Source organism: Polypterus senegalus, chromosome 5 (genome assembly GCF_016835505.1).
Source record: "Polypterus senegalus isolate Bchr_013 chromosome 5, ASM1683550v1, whole genome shotgun sequence".
In the NCBI taxonomy this organism is placed as follows: Eukaryota; Metazoa; Chordata; class Cladistia; order Polypteriformes; family Polypteridae; genus Polypterus; species Polypterus senegalus.
Window position 1 is genome coordinate 171,167,074 of NC_053158.1, and position 18,532 is coordinate 171,185,605.

Consider the following 18,532-nt stretch of genomic DNA (forward strand, 5'->3'; position numbering starts at 1 on the left):
AAAAAAGTAGTGGTTTAAAATGCCAGTGCCATGTATTTGCATCACTGTGACTCACCGTGGCAAATATCATTTACTCCAGCATGTACAGTACCACTTTTTGTAGATACTTTCCTTGCAAATTCCACATCACAACAGGGAGGATAACAGGACACAAATGTCTTGTGGTCACATGATGAAAGGTTTAGGTTATGAACAATTGCATTTCCAATGATAAGTATGTATTGATGATCATCTGGCATCTAGTAGAGGGGACCTGGGCTTGGGACTTAATTTAAAGTACTGACACACCCAAAAACCACTATGGATGACAGTATGGAAAAGCAAAAAAGTCCAACATTAATCATTGTACCATCCACAGGGTTGATGTTGTCAGTTCACATTAGGTGAAAGATGATTATACAGTGGCATGCAAAATGCCTTTCATGGTCTGGAGATGTACCTACTGTTATCTCAGTTGTGAGGAACTGTTGAATTTGCTTTCCCACATTTTGTAGCTCCTTGTGCACATGGTAAACTTCACAGCTGATTCACTTCCTTGAGTTTGGTTAAGTTAAATCAAAATGGTGGAAATTAAAGACAGTAAAAAGGAAAAAAAGACTCTTCGCTAGCAAGAAAAATGTAATGCACTACACTTGCTAAGAAGTTAACAAATGCTTCATTAGTATAAAATTAATGTTGCATAATTTATTTAATTCTGAATTCATTTATCCATTTTCTAAACATGCATTTTCTATTACATGATGCTAGATATCTACTTTTGCAACATCATGAGCATGTCAGGAATCCACCATGCATGAACACACTGCAATATTTATTACAAAGAGTACTGGCACCTTTTGCTAATGCAGACCCACGGCACTCAAACCTTCATGGTGAGAATCCCCACCACCCTTCAATCGAAGGTTAATGTCTGCCGGTGCTCAATGCTTCATGCTGGTCCTTCCCCCTCTTTGATCAAATATCAGTGTAACTTCATCGGGGATCTACTGTACATAGAATACGAGTGTAACAGTGAGTAATGATAGCTTTTCTTTGCATACCACCATGATGCTTGAACCTTCATGGGGCACCAGTCCCTCCAAATCTTTAATCAATTGTTATTATATCAACATAAACAGGATACTACCAGTAATTTAATTACACTTCAAGTACTGGTGCACTTAAGCACACAGACAAACTCATACTTTCACTTCATACAAAAATAAGCTCCATTTTCCATCCTCCATCACTACTCTATTCAATGTGAGCACACTCTTCTGTGGAAAGCTTCTTTTAAGGAAGCTGAGGCAGAAGAGGTGGAGTCAAGGAAGAATGGGAAGTAACATCAAATATTTGCTGGCAGGAATACCTCTGTCTTGGGAACAGGAAAAGAAGGAAAAATTTTGAACGGTGTAAGTCCCTCTCAGTCCCCCCAATGCACAATTAAATCATTCCCCATAAGATGCTCATGAAGCAAACTGTTACAGTTTAAACTTATTTAGAATTGGCCAGTTTAGCCTTTGCCAATTAATGCAACATGTGTGTATTTGGTGTAAAAAATACCACCTGCAACTACATATTCTGTATAGGAGTACATCCAGAGTTATAATATTTTAAACACATTTTTATTAAAAACATAAGTTTCTGTGTTGTAATGTGGAAAACAAATTTTACAACATACAATAAAATAATATTTAGACAGGTAAATATCAAATTCTGTAAGAAATTCCTGTTCCACTAATTCCCTTTTCTTCAAAAGGGATGCTTTATTTTCAGTACTTCACAAGAACTGCCCTTATCTTGCTAGATCAGTGATGTTAACAGGACTTAGTAGGCCATTCTACAGATACCTATTAACATAGTACACATTAATATTCATTAAGATAAAAGAGAGTAGAAAAGATTGTGTTATAAAATATTAATAAGTTAACAGCTGTTTCTTTAGTATCAGTTAAAAATAGCAGCTGGAAGCAGGGTTTGTTGCAATTTGGCTCTGCATGAATTGGTATTCTTTCAGAAATGTTTAGAATTAAAACACAATCTTTTCATCTTCACTTCGATCTTAAAATGTTTGAATGCAAAAATACAGCAGAAATAATAAATGTTATACCTTTACTTTTCTTATTTGAATAGTGTCAAATAACATTGTCAGACAAATAATAACTTACCTGTAGGCCCAAGAATTACATTTACAATTGTTAAATGACTGCTTCAATAAACAGATTATTAATTAGTTATAGTGTTCATAGCTGATAACGTGGTGCAAGCTAAATTTTGATTTCTACCAGCTAAACCTTACATATAAATACACACACATCTGGGTTGATTTTTGTTTCTGGAAATTTTCAAATAACTTTAATCACATTTAAACGTACACTATTGTACATGAAATGCTTCAAAATTCATCTCTGCTAGGGTTAATAAGTGGCATAAAAATGATATTGTATTCCAATCCATCAATTTTCATAACCACTTCATTCCTCCTGTTTTATTCTGGTGAGTTAGATTTCATATCAATAGTGAGCAAAAGGAAGAATGTTACCCATACCAGAATATCAGTTTGTCACAGGTACTGTTTATCATTGTTGATGAGCTTCAGTGCATGTGTTTGGAATGTGAGATGAACTTTTGATATTTGTGAAATTATAGACGCTCTACTGAGAACTTCATTTTTTACCATGGACTTATCAATTGCCATTATCACTTATCAACCACATTGTTTAAATGTTCTCAGAATACTGAATTCTTGGCAGTTAGAGCAGTGTTAACAGCTACAGTAATGGCAGGTGTCTAGACCTAGAGCTGGAGGGATACCAAGATTTCCTATCTTTCTTTCCTAGGCAAAGGGGTGAAAGATATGGAGGCAATGGTCACTCTAAAGGTTCACTCTACAGTACCAGATCTCTGGAACTAGCACCTAGTGTTGATTTTTCAATGTGTGTATTTAACATCCATAAACCTGCTTAGCCCCTCAATGAAACAACCAAGGTGATACCTCCTATACCTGCACTTGCAACATCAGTAAAATGTAAGAATCTAAAGACTAAATTCATTTTAAAAGAGTTTAGCTTATTTATTAAAGTACCAAAAGTAAAATTAAAAGGTAAAATAAAATGTAAGTAATAATATAAAAAAAAGTCTGGCAACGATGACACAGATTTAGAGCTTCCTTTCTATCTTGGAGATGAACTACCACCATCTAATTCTGTTTATATAAGAAATTTCTGTTGAGAGTCATTCATGTTTTCCTACTTCATTAACTTTTGTCCTTGTTGTGATGTGAGGTTTTGCATATAACTTTATAAATGTTTTGTATGTCTTTATTTGTAATTTAGCAAAGCAATGTAATTTAGTGTTACTTTGGTGAGAGGCATTCGTGTTTGCCCAAACCCCCTCCCCCCCCACCCCTTATGACTAAGTCTCTTAATTTTACAACAGGATTTGGGGTATGTGTCTTAAACCAGTTTGGCAAGTGTTTCTTTGCTAAAGTCTTTCTACCCCCACAAGTAGGCTAAGATGTACTTTAAAATACCGTATGGTTTGGGGGCAGGTGTTAAGATGTTCTATTTCGTCTGAGGTATGGCTGTTGGGAATTGGCTTGGGTCAGAAGCTTTTAAAGTTCCATGATGTCCTATTGGCTCTAGGGGTTGGACAGAACATCTATAAATGTACATGCTTAACCTCTCTCTCTTACTAACATCTGAAAGAAGGATCTCTTGCTAACCTGTGATGATGAAGACAACACAATTAAGAGCACAGCTTAGCAGCCATATTGAAAAGACATGTGGCTTAAAACTGAGCACCAATGATGCCTTAACTAGAGACATTTTAAATAACTACAAGACTGTGTGCCACACATCACCATTTAATCAGGTTGTATGGTTGCCAATATTCAAATGTACTTTGCATATTGTTATTATTTATGAATATTATCAATAATACATTATTTTATGTGTAACTTAACTCCTGGTTGTCTTTTTACTACATCTAATTGCCTGAGGTTATAGATATAGAAGTTATATACAATACCTTATAAACAGTGGTAAGTTTGTGAGATTAGGCATTCTATGGCTACATATTAATAATACAATAGGGGAAAGTAGCGCAATATATATTACTCCCCCTCTGGATTTCCTTTCTGAGAGGGTGTAACACTTCAGTAGAAGCTTCTTTTCATGTCTAACTACCCATAGCCAATATTCAAAATATACATTTCTTTGTATAAGCAATTGCTTCTTATTTCTGCGCTGAGTAGTGGCACTGATCTGCAGTACTATAAATTACCACACAGAGACCACCCAGAAAGAGTTGTGGCATTTGCACTAAAAACCCTAGGTTGTGACTTTATTTGTAGAGCGCTATAAAAATAGTTTTATTATAAAGCCAGTGATATAATACATGATACCAAGCAAATGAGACAATGATTGTTCAGACTACTATTGGTCTGGAAAATAGTACACAACATTAAAATCAACTCACCATGTGGGAAAACTATGCACCTATCATGAACAGATGTATTAACTGATTGACTGAATTTGATCCCTTTATACACTGAATGTTGCATGTTTGTATAATTACTTTCTGTTTATGACACTTTATATATTGTTTAAATGAACTACTTGTAAATCCCTTTTAATTATTTTACTAAATTCCATTTCTTAGGTGCGTTCAAATACATTGCGAGAAGCACCTACTGCAACAGTCATGTCTGTCTGTCTGTCTTCATTAAATGCCATAGCCCCCATGAAACAATTTTGTTGATATTTGGCACACTTACTCATCAATTAAATTTGTCACGACAGTTCAATTTTTATTGAGATATCTCAAGCAGGTCACCCTGTACAAACTTTTGAAATTTCAAAATCTGCCATTGAAGAGCATTGGCTAATTTGCAAACTCAACTATCTTAAAACAGAGAAACATTTTGTGTGATTCTGTTAATTGGCTATAAGTTAGTCTGTTAGTTACAAGTTAGTTTACAGTTTCAATTTTACTTGACAGCGGTTACACCAATTTGTATACAGTATTTTACATATTTTCCTTGTTTTTAGCACAAATATCCGCTACTGATGGTGAACAGACACTCAATGTAAGTTAATAAAACACCAATTGACTGAGTGGGCGAGTATAAAGTTACTTGCTGTCACTGGTTGTTTGCATAGTCAGGTTTCAGCGGTCAATTCAGCATCTGCAAGTTCAGCCTGGGTATACATTGAAACCTTTCCATCAGCACGTTCTTTCTGCTTTATAAAATCTTCTCAGGTTCTTTACAGCAATTAGAAAACTAGTGCCCCAGCATTTCACTTCTCTCAGTGCTTTAAACCAGTGTTTCCCACGGAACAGTACAGGTCCATATACATTTTGTACCAGTCCATGAAAAAGGCAGGCATGGCAAGTACAGTATATTAACACTGTTATTCCGTATTAGCGGTCCGCAAGAAGCTGGCAATGAATTGTTTGCGAAGCTCAATCACTAGTAAACCCAGAAGCAACTCAGTCTTTTATCTGTTATTAATTGATCAAGCCACTCAAAACCCCATTGGGGATCCCTGCTCTTTGATTGAATGTTAATCAATCAAATTGCAAAAAATTCCATGTAGAAGCATCCCCCAGTCCACGAAGAGATTCTGTAACTAAAAACAGTCTACTGGTCAAAAAGCTTGAAAGTCACTATAACTTAAATGACCTTCCTGTTTCTTAAAATTATAAATTACAAACAAGGAAGAAAAAAAACATTATCTAGATACAAGTATGAATAAAGCACCCTGTAGTGTGATTATTTTCACTGACACAATAATTTATTAGGGTAATCACATGTCCCAGTTACAGGGACACTCCTGATTTCAGGCTATGCATTCTGATACATAATTGAACAATATCAAATTGTTTTAGTTTTAAAAGGATGCCCATTTCATAAAGTCTTTTTATGTTGTCAAAGAATACATTTAAAATGTGCATTTAAAATAAATCAGGAAGTTCATGATGATATCATAGTTTATACAGTAACCTCTATACTGAAATTTTCCCCAAGATTATCACCTCCCAGCATCCCACCTTGTTGTTACAATGGGAAAATCCCCATGTCTATTATACATTAAAATTCAAGCCCTGCATGCTGCTTTTTTTAATGTCAGTACTACTTTAGTTGAACAATAGTTGGGTATCTTCTTGATGGGTATATCAGTATTTTGAAACTGATGTTACAGATAGTATTTATATAATACTATTACTATAGTAATAATTTATATATTTTACAAACATAAATGTGATAACTGACTATTCTATTCACTAACTAAAAAAATGTGAAATGCTCCAACTTTCGTATCGGTTAACTTAGTTCCTGAACATAATTGAATTTTACATCATGCACACATTTTATAACTTATAAAGATTAATATCTGTATAAAATTAATCTAATATAATCTATTGTAATTTATAATCTATTAAGAACAGAACAAACATTTTCCAAACATCAATTAATTCACATGAGGAAAAAAACTAAAGTCTATAACTGGAAACTAGAGCTCCTTTTTTTCAAACCAGCAAATGCAAAATGGAGTGGAAAAAATACAAATAGTCATAAACTAGGCACTTGTATCCAGTCTGTCTGGGGACCAAGTGGTTGAAGGTCACACAAAGCATTAAATTATGTTAATAATTGTCCAGCCATCCACTTTCATACCCACTTAATCTATTTGTAGGGTCACAGTATAGCGGATTGCAAGACAGATATGATCCTGGATGGGGTAACAGTGAACAGGATGGAACATCTGAATACACACCAATTTACAGCCGTCAAGGGAAATATACTTCTTTGAGATGCAGAAGGAAATCTGGGAAACATGAGAATGAGCATACAATCTCTCTGCACAAAGTCAGCTGGTTGGGATTCAACCTACCTTACAAGCTGTGAAGCCAATACTTTTCCTTTAAAATAATAGTAAGTGTATAGCTGTGAAATGTTTCCAATTGTTTTGCTTTCAACATCCATTTTTTCATTTTCAGAATTATAAAAAGAAGTCGAGCTTATTCATGGAAAACAGTTCTATAATTATTTTATAATAAAAATCAAGCAGTATATAAGCAGAATATAAGAAGGCACTTTTCAGATATTTGGATGACCAAAGAGGAAAACACAGTCCCTAGTGAGAAATTACAAACTATCTACTGTGCATTTGTGTTGCACTTCACAGCTGACAAAAATTTTAAAGCATGTTATGTAGGACAGAATGAGTATATAGTAATTTGATAACTCCACAAAAATCCATCTTTTTTTATTTTTCAGGATGTTGGCTTTAATATTAGGGACACAACTTAAATCCATCTGAGGGATCCTCATCTTCACTAAAGAGGCCAATTTTCGCCCTAAAGTCTAAAGTCTTCTGAGTAGTCTTTCTGATTCTCAGCCATCATAAGGGTGACACTAATGCTTCTTGGAGGTTAAGCCTACAGACACAATCTCCCTTCTCCTCTGGGCTTCTTTTTCAAGGCTGCTGCCCTCATCTTTTCCTGCCTCCTTTATAAAAGAGCTGTTTGCACACCTGAGCCCTGTCTGGCCATAATTAATCTTGACTGCCAGTGTGTCTTTCTCATGTGGCAATTTACAAGCTAATTATGGACATGCACATATTAATGCACTACATCCACTTCTCATAAAAGACAGGAACGCACAGTCAACAGTTGAGGGATGAAATGCCTTTTTAATCAACATTTGTTTACTATGGCCATACCATTCTAACTTACTGTATCTTTCACATTTTTGAATGGAAATCTTTTGCATCTATGTATTTTACTTGTTTATGTTATTCTGTCAGGAAGGTTACAATTCTGACATTTGTCACAGGGCTGAAAAATACAGCGTGATGAACAGATACATACTGCATCTCTAAGCTAGGGATGCTACATACCAGAATTTGGTATTCAAAACCAATACAAGTGAAATTTTACAATACTCAATACCTATTTGATACCACTGTGTAAGCAGAAATGCCATTCAACAGTTTTTTTTTATTTCTGTGTTTGTTTTTTATGAAAACTACTTCCGTTATACAAGTGAACAATATTGTGCCTTTTCTGTAACAGAATATAAAATACATATTCATATTAATATTAACAACAGCTTCAAATTACTGGTATACCCATGAAGTTGGTACCCAACTATCATTCAAGTAGTACTGGCATTAATAAATATCATCATACAATACAGGGCTTGATTTTCAGTGTGTGACAGATATGAGGATTCCCCTATTGTAACAACAAGGTGGGATACTGGGAGGTTATAATCTCATGGGGAATTTTAGCATTGAGGTTATAAACTGTGATTTCATCATGAACTTCCTGATTTATTTTAAATGTGCATTCTAAATTTATTCTTTGACAGAATAAACAACTTTATTCGATGGACATCCTTTTAAAACTAATACATGTCGATATTCTTCAATTACTTATCAGGATGTATAGCCTGAAATCGGGACTGTCCCTGCCACTATTGTGTCAGTGAAAACAGTCATGCTACAGGGTATTTCATTCAGCATGTATCTAGATAACATGTTCTTTTCTGTGTTGTGTTTTTATAATTTTACCAATAGGAAGATCCTTTAAGTTAAAGTGGCTTTCAACCTTTTTGACATGTGGACTCTTTTAGCTACAGAATCTCTTTGTGGACTGTGGGAGTTCTCAATGGAGTCTTGATCAGCTTGATTGATTAAAATTCAATCAAAGAATAGGGGTTCCCAATGGGTTTTTGATTGGCTTGATCAAAAATAATAGATAGGAGAGTGGGTTGCATCTGGGTTTACTAGCAGTGGGGCTTCGCAGACAATTTATTGCCAGCTTCTCATGAACACAGTTAATATACTTGCCATACATGCCCTTTTCGTGGACTGGCACAAAATGTCTACGGACCTGTTCCAGTCTGCGGAAAATACTGGCTTAAAGCATTGTGAGAACTGGTGCACTAGTTCTCTAACTGTGGTCAAGCAGCTGGAAAGGCTTTATAAAGCAGAAAGAACATGCTAATGAAAAGGTTTCCATGCACACCCAGTAAGAAAAAAACAGGTATAAATAAAACTTGATTTTAAGGGTTACACCTATTTTTAACAAATACTTCTGGGATGGCTGGATTTTGACCAATACTCCAATTTTCATATTTTCTGGTGTGCCTAGCACTACTTTGTGGACACACTGACCAATGAGTGTATGTAAGCCTTGACACAACATGTCAACAGAAATTCTACTTTCATGTGTTCAACTGATGTATTATTTGAGCCAGCTTATAGAATTTCCTGATTTAAATGTTTTCGATGAGGGAATCTCATGAATACAACCAATATGCACTACAAAACCACACTGCATACTATTACAAACAAAAAGTAAAAAATGAATGGATAAATCCAGTTGTTTTCTATAAAATATGAAACCATTTGATAATAAAATGATAAGAGCATCATTTGAACACTGAAGTGAGTGCATTGAGCTACTATATGAATTGAATTATCTGCTTTCTACTGGAATGACTCTAAGTTAAAAAAGGAATGTAGGGAGTGAGAAGGAGCATGTTTTACCCTATTCCATTCTAAAACATACAGTCTGTTTGCTCTGACAGCATGTGGATTTAAATTAATTACCAGTACATTCATTTAAGAATTACAGAAAAATGATGGATATTTCAGCAATGGATGAATGATGCAGTTCAATGAGGTTTTGCTGGAACTCTCTTGCTAATAATATGAGTCCAGTACATTTTCCTAAAACTGTTATATGGCTGCTGGGATATAGCTGAGCTAACATCATTATCTCTCACCACTGTGGCTGCTGAATCACAGTTCAGCTAAGCCTCAGGCTTTCTCCATCTTTAGACAACTAGAGCATTACTTAGCTTCAAATCCCCTGGTACAACTTACTTATACACTTTTGGACACTGTACTGTTATAAAGTCATTTACAAGAAGTAGGTCACAAGAAATTTTTCATGATGTCATGAAGATGTGATATCAAAGAAACTAAGTACTCATTTTAACAAAGTGATTTTGTTTTTGACTTGTTTATTTCCATGCATGTCAGTTCTGTATCACCACCACCTCAAATTATACTCTTAATAGTTTTTAGTTAAGGCTCTTTTCTCAGCTAAACATTCAGGTTCCCAATACTCCTCTTTCCCATACCCATAATAAATATAATAAAACCCATACCAAAGTCATAACCATTAGGTTACTGTAAATGATGATTCTTAGCTGACATAATCTGACTGTCAGAGTAGGCGTCAACTTCCCACAATGCAACATATGTGAAAAGTAATTTAGTTAACAAAAAAGATGGACAGAAGACATTTACTGAATTAGCACAACTGATATTTAAATATATTGGTCACTTAATGCACATATCTCACAGGTGTGACTGCAACTAAAACTAGGGTGAGGTAGGAAGAAATTCATATTTTTGTACTAGTATGTTTGCTATATATATTCAAAATTCATTAATGACTCCTTTGTAGTAGAGTACCAAGCCACCAAGAGAACTTTCCAGAATTCAGAGGGTTGGGAACAGTACCCTCCTCGGCTTGTTTAGAAAAACAACTACTTTATTTACAGTGGCAGAGAGCCTGATGTCATCATCACAAAGCTGTCCATACTGTATATTACAGACTAGTGCCATTCCACAAATTAACTCATCCTTCTGCTCTAATATTGTTCCACTAGCATGGATAATTTATAATTGGTCCCTAATTGTATAATCAGTTATATGTGTGTGCCTGATTAGAGAATGATTTCTTAACACAGGACACCTGCAGGAACACTTTTAAGGAGAACTTCTGAAAAGCAGCTTGACAGGTTCATTTTTGGCCCAGTTTATACAGTTCAAGGTTAAAAGTTCTTTCAGTGGGGGTTTAATTGAATTTAGCTTTGCTAAGTCTGACTTTATTGTATGGAATGTTACTAAATTTTAACCATTTCCTTGAACAAAAAGTGTTATTTTTCAATTGTAATGGTTACAATGCAGGAACAAAACCGTCATGGAATGTCTGTCTGTTACAGGATACTTACCTTCACCTCCATAGACATAGACTCACACTCAAGCAAATTAACACAGGTTAATCAACATGACAGAATTTTACTTGAATCATGCAAGCAAACAGGAGCTTCTGGTTAAAACCCAGAAAAACTGAGTGGATATCTTTCTTTATTACACAAAGCCCCAATTACCTATTGAAGAATATGTTACTAAACATACATTTGTGGTTGATTTTGATTCACCATTGTTAACAAACTCTAAATATTTTTAAAAGCACTTCTGCAATTTCTGAACTTTCCCATCAAAGAAGTACCATTTTAGATGAAACCTGAACTGTTGCAAAAGGGTAAATAAATAAGCAAATGACAACTCCTGGAAGTTTCATTTTCTGCTGCCATTTTGCTAAATATCTATAATTGGCTCTAACATACAGATTAGAATGTGCAACCAGATTACATTGGCATCAGCTCCCAATCATTATCTTATACACCAACTTTCACAGCTTGAGAAATATTTAATTGCAAATGCAGCTTAGCTTTTAATATTACAGTTACTTAAAACAATATTAATGGTTATTTAAATAATTCTACATTTTTAAAATTGTACATTGTATTAAGTTGGTATTACTCAAAAAAATCTGCAAAATTTAATCATAATCAAAACTCCACATGGTCAAATTCAGGCTAATAAATATTTTTTTACTTTAAAAATCTATAATAAACAAATAGATGGAAACTTCAAAAAATGGTCTTTAAAGTATATTTCAAGCATTTTTCTAACCTCATTAAAAGGATTACCTCACCAAGTCTGATAATGACAGTTAACAGAGCATACTCTCACTGCGTAAATTATTTGAGACACCTGTACACCCGTTTAACCATGGAATTATCTGATTATGACTATCAAAGGGGAAAAAGTAAGACACGATGGGCAGTAAAGAAGAGCAGACTCCAAGGTAACACAGCTCTGCACCTGTACCACCTCTTGTACTGCATAGGTGGTAAGACACTATTTCCATGATTCAGTTGCCTATATAGCTGTAAAACTTACATTAGGCCTCTATAAAGGCAAACCTAATGAATGGTAAACTACATGACAAAATCAATAATGCAACCAAAATGCAATATAAACTCCAGAAAATGCTACAATGTAACATGTTATTGTTCATAAATTGTGTTAAAAATAAACAAAAATCATAAAGACAGAAGAAAGGAACAATGTAAACAACTGAATAGATGGCTTTAAAACAAGGGCTGGGATTTCGCTGTATGTGATAGTAACTTTTTGTTTAGCTTCAAACAAACCATGAACTTCTCTCACTGGAGCTATTAATGTGTTTGCTTAATTGGCTTATACTTTAGTAGAGCAGAAGAGCATGTAAACAAATAATATACAGTATACACTGCCTGGCCAAAAAAAAAGTCGCCACCTGTATTTAACTAAGCAAATGGGTAAGAGCCTCCTATTTGATAATTACTGCATGGGCGATTATCTTTCAGCTGGCAACAAGTTATTTAAACGCAACTGGTGCAATGAGTTGCTTCTCATGTTGAAAGACACATCTCGTGGTCGTGGAAAAGATGTTAGTCTGTTTGAGAAGGGTCAAATCATTGGCATGCATCAAGCAGAGAAAACATCTAAGGAGATTTCAGAAACTACTAAAATTGGGTCAAGAACTGTCCAACACATTATTAAAAACTGGAAAGATAGTGAGAACCCATCGTCTTCGAGGAAGAAATGTGGCCGGAAAATAATCCTGAATGATCGTGATCGGCGATCATTTAAACTTTTGGTGAAATCAAATCGAAGAAAAACAACAGTAGAACTCAGGTGTTTGTTTAATAGTGAAAGTAAGAGCATTTCCACACGCACAATGCCAAGGGAACTCAAGGGATTGGGACTGAACAGCTGTGTAGCCGTAAGAAAACCACTAATCAGTAAGGCAAACCGGAAAAAAAGGCTTCAATTTGCTAGGGAGCATAAAGATTGGAATCTGGAGCAATGGAAGAAGGTCATGTGGTCTGATGAGTCCAGATTTACCCTGTTCCAGAGTGATGGGCGCATCAGGGTAAGAAGAGAGGCAGATGAAGTGATGCACCCATCATGCATAGTGCCTACTGTACAAGCCTGTGGGGGCAGTGCTATGATCTGGGGTTGCTGCAGTTGGTCAGGTCTTGGTTTAGTAACAGTATGTGCTCCAAGAATGAGGTCAGCTGACTACCTGAATATACTGAATGACCAGGCTATTCCATCAATGTATTTTTTCTTCCCTGATGGCACAGGCATATTTCCAAGATGACAATGCCAGGATTCATCGGGCTCAATTTGTGAAAGAGTGGTTCAGGGAGCATGAGACATCATTTTCACACATGGATTGGCCACTACAGGGTCCAGACCTTAACCCCATTGAGAATTTTTGGGATGTGCTGGAGAAGGCTTTGCACAGCAGTCAGACTCTACCATCATCAATGCAAGATCTTGATGAAAAATTAATGCAACACTGGATGGAACTAAATCTTGTGACATTGTAGAAGCTTATCGAAACAATGCCACAGCGAATGCGTGCCGTAATCAAAGCTAAAGGTGGTCCAACGAAATATTAGAGTGTGTGACCTTTTTTTTGGTGGCGACTTTTTTTTTGGCCAGGCAGTGTATAGAACTGCAGAAAACATATTTAACAAAAATAAAAATAAAGTATAAATGACTTAGGACAGTAAATAATGTTACTCAGCAGTTCTTAAACACTGACTTCAATGTCACTGCCAGATAAGGTTCAGGAGTGGAACACTGGCCTATATCAGAGCTTGGTTTTTGGTGCTCATCTAAAATGGTTGCTGTCCTTCTCATACTGAAATAATGTTTCTCCCCTTTGTTATTGCTACTTTCCAACACTAACTTTCACCTTTCTTAAGCCTCAAACCCTCCATAAAGAATGATTTTTAGTTGTAAGATTGCCATTGCCTTTAAATGGCGAGTATCTATGTCTTTTAGGGACTATATTGCAGTGCTGTCTACTGGTGTTATCAGATAAGTGCTTGTCTGAATAGGGGAAATGGAAAACCAGAATTCCACAACAAGAAGTTTGTCCACTATCTCTTTAAAATGGTAAGCATCCCATTGCAATCTAATACCTTCCATCAATTTTCAGTGGCAGACTTCATTTACATAATCTTAACAAGTCAGAGGCAGTCACGGCATGCTCCTGTGACTACCAGTTGTGTAGTCTGACATACTCAGTGACTCAGTCCAACCAGTTTGCAACTTTCCCCAACAAAATCACACAGATCTGATTTTGTCTTCAGTCATAGGTGGCAGGCTCTGCAAGAACTGAGAACCAATTAGCAGTCATCCAGAAGTACAATGTATATAATGCAGGTATGAGATATAAGAAAGACAGGATTTTTTGACCTCTCAAAATGAAGAGAGACACTTCTGTGTGATGCGTCACGTTTGATGTAACATGATGGAACAAAAAAAAGAAAACTGAACTCGCCAAAATAGAAAGCATTCATACAGCACTGACTCTGTCGTGCAGAATGTTATTGCTAACAGAAAAAGAGATGGGCTTATCATGGAGTTCTAAGTCACACTGTACACTTTAAACTGCCTTGGTAAGCTCATCCAATCTTGTTTACAACAGTAACCTCAATAAACCTGTGCAACAAGTTTGTCAATCCACGATCCTCTAGGTGGTACATAACTTCTGTGGCAAATATTAACATTTTTAACAATTTTTTTTATTTGGAAAGGATTCATTCTTTGTGACATGAGTACAATGCATAAAAGACATCCATCCATCCATTTTCTAACCCGCTGAATCCGAACACAGGGTCACGGGGGTCTGCTGGAGCCAATCCCAGCCAACACAGGGCACAAGGCAGGAACCAATCCCAGGCAGGGTGCCAACCCACTGCAGGCATAAGAGACACAAACACCAAAATACTTTATAGAACACAATTTAAGCTGTCTAGCTAACTGTGCCAATCAAAGTCTTTGGTATCAGAGTTGTGCAAACAACTCATTGTCCACTGTCTTGACTTTACTGGTACCTAATAAGCAGAGCAGCAGCACTGGAATAGCCAACATCTTCCAGGCTGAGTGTCTGGACTTGCGAGTGTCCTGTATAAAAATCAAGAGGCAGCCCTTTAATGACCTTTTGGGCACAGGCCATCAGCAGTATGTCTGTGTGCAGAGAGAGTTTTGGCCTTGTCAAGAGGTTTAACTACCTCGGAAGCGACATTCATGTCTCTGGTGACTCTTCCTATAAAGTCAGTAGACGGAATGGGTGAGCATGGGGGTCATAATGTTGTGGGAAAGGGGAATGTGGCACTCCCAGTATCTTTGCAAAAGGACGAAGGTCCAAGTCCTTAGAGTCCTGGTGCTTCCTGTTTTGCTATATGGCTGCGAGACATGGAAGCTATCCAGTGATCCGAGATAAAGACTGGACTCTTTCGGTACTTTGGAGAACCCTTGGGTACTGCTGGTTTGAGTTTGTGTCGAATGAGCAGTTGCTCATGGAGTCCCAAATGAGGCACAATACCTACATTGTAAGGAAGCGTCAGTTAGGACACTACTGCCATGTGGAGCGTAGTAAGTGTATCTATTACTTTAGACTATAGGATTATAGAGATCTGGAGCCCATCCTAGAAGGCAAGAAACATCCAATGGATGAGATTTCAAACCATTACATCAATCTGAAATGTTGTCTGGATGAGATAAAAAATTATAACAAAAATCATATGATTTTCTATACCAAATAATACTGCCTGATTTTGCTAGTCTTCTTATATAATACGCTACCGTGGCTGTTCGTTTGTCTGTCCAGGATTTTAAATCACCTGTAGCTCGCAAACCGTTTCACCTATTGACCTGAAATTTGCTACACGTATACTACATGATGTCTACTATTTGTTTCCGGGGTGATGATTTTTATTATTCTTTTTATTTTTATTTTAGTGTAGAATCAACTCTCGGCAGTGCGCAGCAGGGCGGCCGTACAGCGCATGCATACGTGCATCGTTCTCATTCCCTACCACCTTCGTGGTCACTTCCCCAACCACTTAATTTCTTTAATCATTCTTGAGGCAGATTGTGGCGCTTGAGTGAAAAATTAACAAAAATGTACTAAATGCAATACAAGAACTAACTTAATCAGTTTTAACGCGAAAAGATGTTGACGAAAGAAGAGAAGCAGCGGGCCGCTAGGGTGGAGAGAAGAAGAGCTGTTCAGGAAGCAGTAAGCACATTAACCTCTGAGCAAACAAATGCTAAACGTACAGAGAAAAAGGATGAAAACTAGGAATGGTCAAGTCAAGGATGAAAACTAGGAATGGTCAAGTCAAGTTACTGGTTTACCATATTACTTGATAACTTTTTCCATGTATCTATAACTCTCTGTTTTAAGGAAAAGGGTTTAACTTTTGTCCTAAACCACACCCTCTTTTCTATAGTTGATGAATTCATTTAAAAACAGCAGCAGGCATACACTAATATCTCCTTTCATATGGATACATACCTTTATATACAGGGGTATACAAAAGTAGGTGTGCAGTTGTTTGTGTGGAAAAAGACTTGCAGGTCTTACATGATCAGGTCTTGCTTGATTAATGTAATGGCTTTATTAACTCAAAAGGCTTCTTAACTTTATTAACTCAAAAGAATGTCACACTGGCACAGTGCACTTAAGTAAGTGCTCAAATTGACGACCTTCATTATTTAAGCATTCTTTTTGTCTACTTGCTAATAATAATAATAAGAAGAAGACAAATAAGAAAACAAATAATACAAATAAATAATACGATAATAAAATTAAATAAATAAATAGATAAATAAATAATACAAGAATGAACAATGCATTTCGCATTCTCACTGCAACTGCAAACCTACTTTTGCCCAACCCTGTAAAATCAAATTAACTCTTCCTGTTTGAAAATCTCTAAAGAACATTTTAACATTTTGTTACATTGTAACATTCTATATCTTACAATTCACATTCATGAATTTCAACTACTATTTTTTCAGACAAGTCTATTTTCTTCAAACATTGAACTGCTTTGCCTACAGTCTTCCAGAACACTGTCACATAATTTTAAATTAGTACCTTCATAATTTCAACTTTATTTTTCATTTGTACTTTGTACAATTCTTACATGTTTCCCACAGACTGTTCCCACTGTATAACAAAACCAACAGCAGACAAAAAAAGACAACAAAATACATCATACATAAAATGCAACATATGTAATATATACATTATAATACAGTTCATGCAATATATAGTACTGCGCAAAAACTATCACACTATTCAAGAAGCCATTTATCTATGAAGCAAGTGTTTATTCAATTAAGGAAAAGTAACACAATTATCTTGCATTTTCAAAATAAATCAGTATTTGTGTGGCCTCAGCATCCCAAACTGAAGTAGTTTGCTTTGAGGCACTGATGTATAATTTTTAAGTAGTCCCGTGGTGAATTCTTACAAGCTTCCTATAGGATTTACTAGAAGTGTTCCTCCCCAGTTTCTTCAGATTTTGTATGACAGCTTGAACACCACATCTCGGTCTAGTCTGATGTGCTATTACTTGCTGATTATAGCCCTGTTGATACCAAACTATAATTTTACATCTGTCAAAATTTGTTAGCTTAGCCATTTCCAAATCATTTTTTAAGACATCCCAATTTTTTGGTTACCATCCTAAGCACATGTTGATCTGTTAAACCGCACCATTATCACATTTGACTTTATGTTGTGAATACCTAAAAAGTCGTAGGCAAATTGAATCTATCCTGGGCCTACAGAAAACAGGGAGACTAAAGGCACCATTAAGGAAAAAGTAAGATAGACAAGAATTTCAGAAACAGAAGAGCCACAACTAAATTGACGTACCATGGAGCACAACAAACAAGAATAAAGTCAAAAACAAAGACGATTTCAATCCAGAACCCCTAAAATTACATTGGATTTCTTTCCCCTACTTATCACTACCCTAACATTCATTTTCTAGGAAGGGTATCAGAATACTCTGGTGTCAGAAACGGTGTACTGCAATCTTTCATTGGTTGGACATGATGGTTTGATATGTTACTTGACCTACATGTTACATTACCAACAACAAATGTAGAAAACTGTAACAACATGGCCACAAGCTATGCTAGTCTGTTCCAAAATTGTGATGAAACAAAAATGTGCAAAAGTTCCAAAAATAGCACAAATAGACTCAAGGAAATTCAAAAATTAAATAAATGACATTCAGCAAATCACTTCCTCATTAAATTCAATGAGGTGATTTGTTATTGGAATTTGACATGGAATAGTTGATGTTCCCCGAGAGATTTGGCAGCCAAATTGGAGGTGTTCTAATCATCTCACAATATATCAATAAGTTTCTGGAAAACACGAGAAACTCTTGTTACTCTTTATTATATTGATGTACATTTATATTATTGACTATTGCAATGTTGTATTCATGGCAGTTCAATTTGCTCTTTACAGAACTTTCATTTAATGCAAAATGCTGCTGCAAGAATTATTACAAGAACTAGAA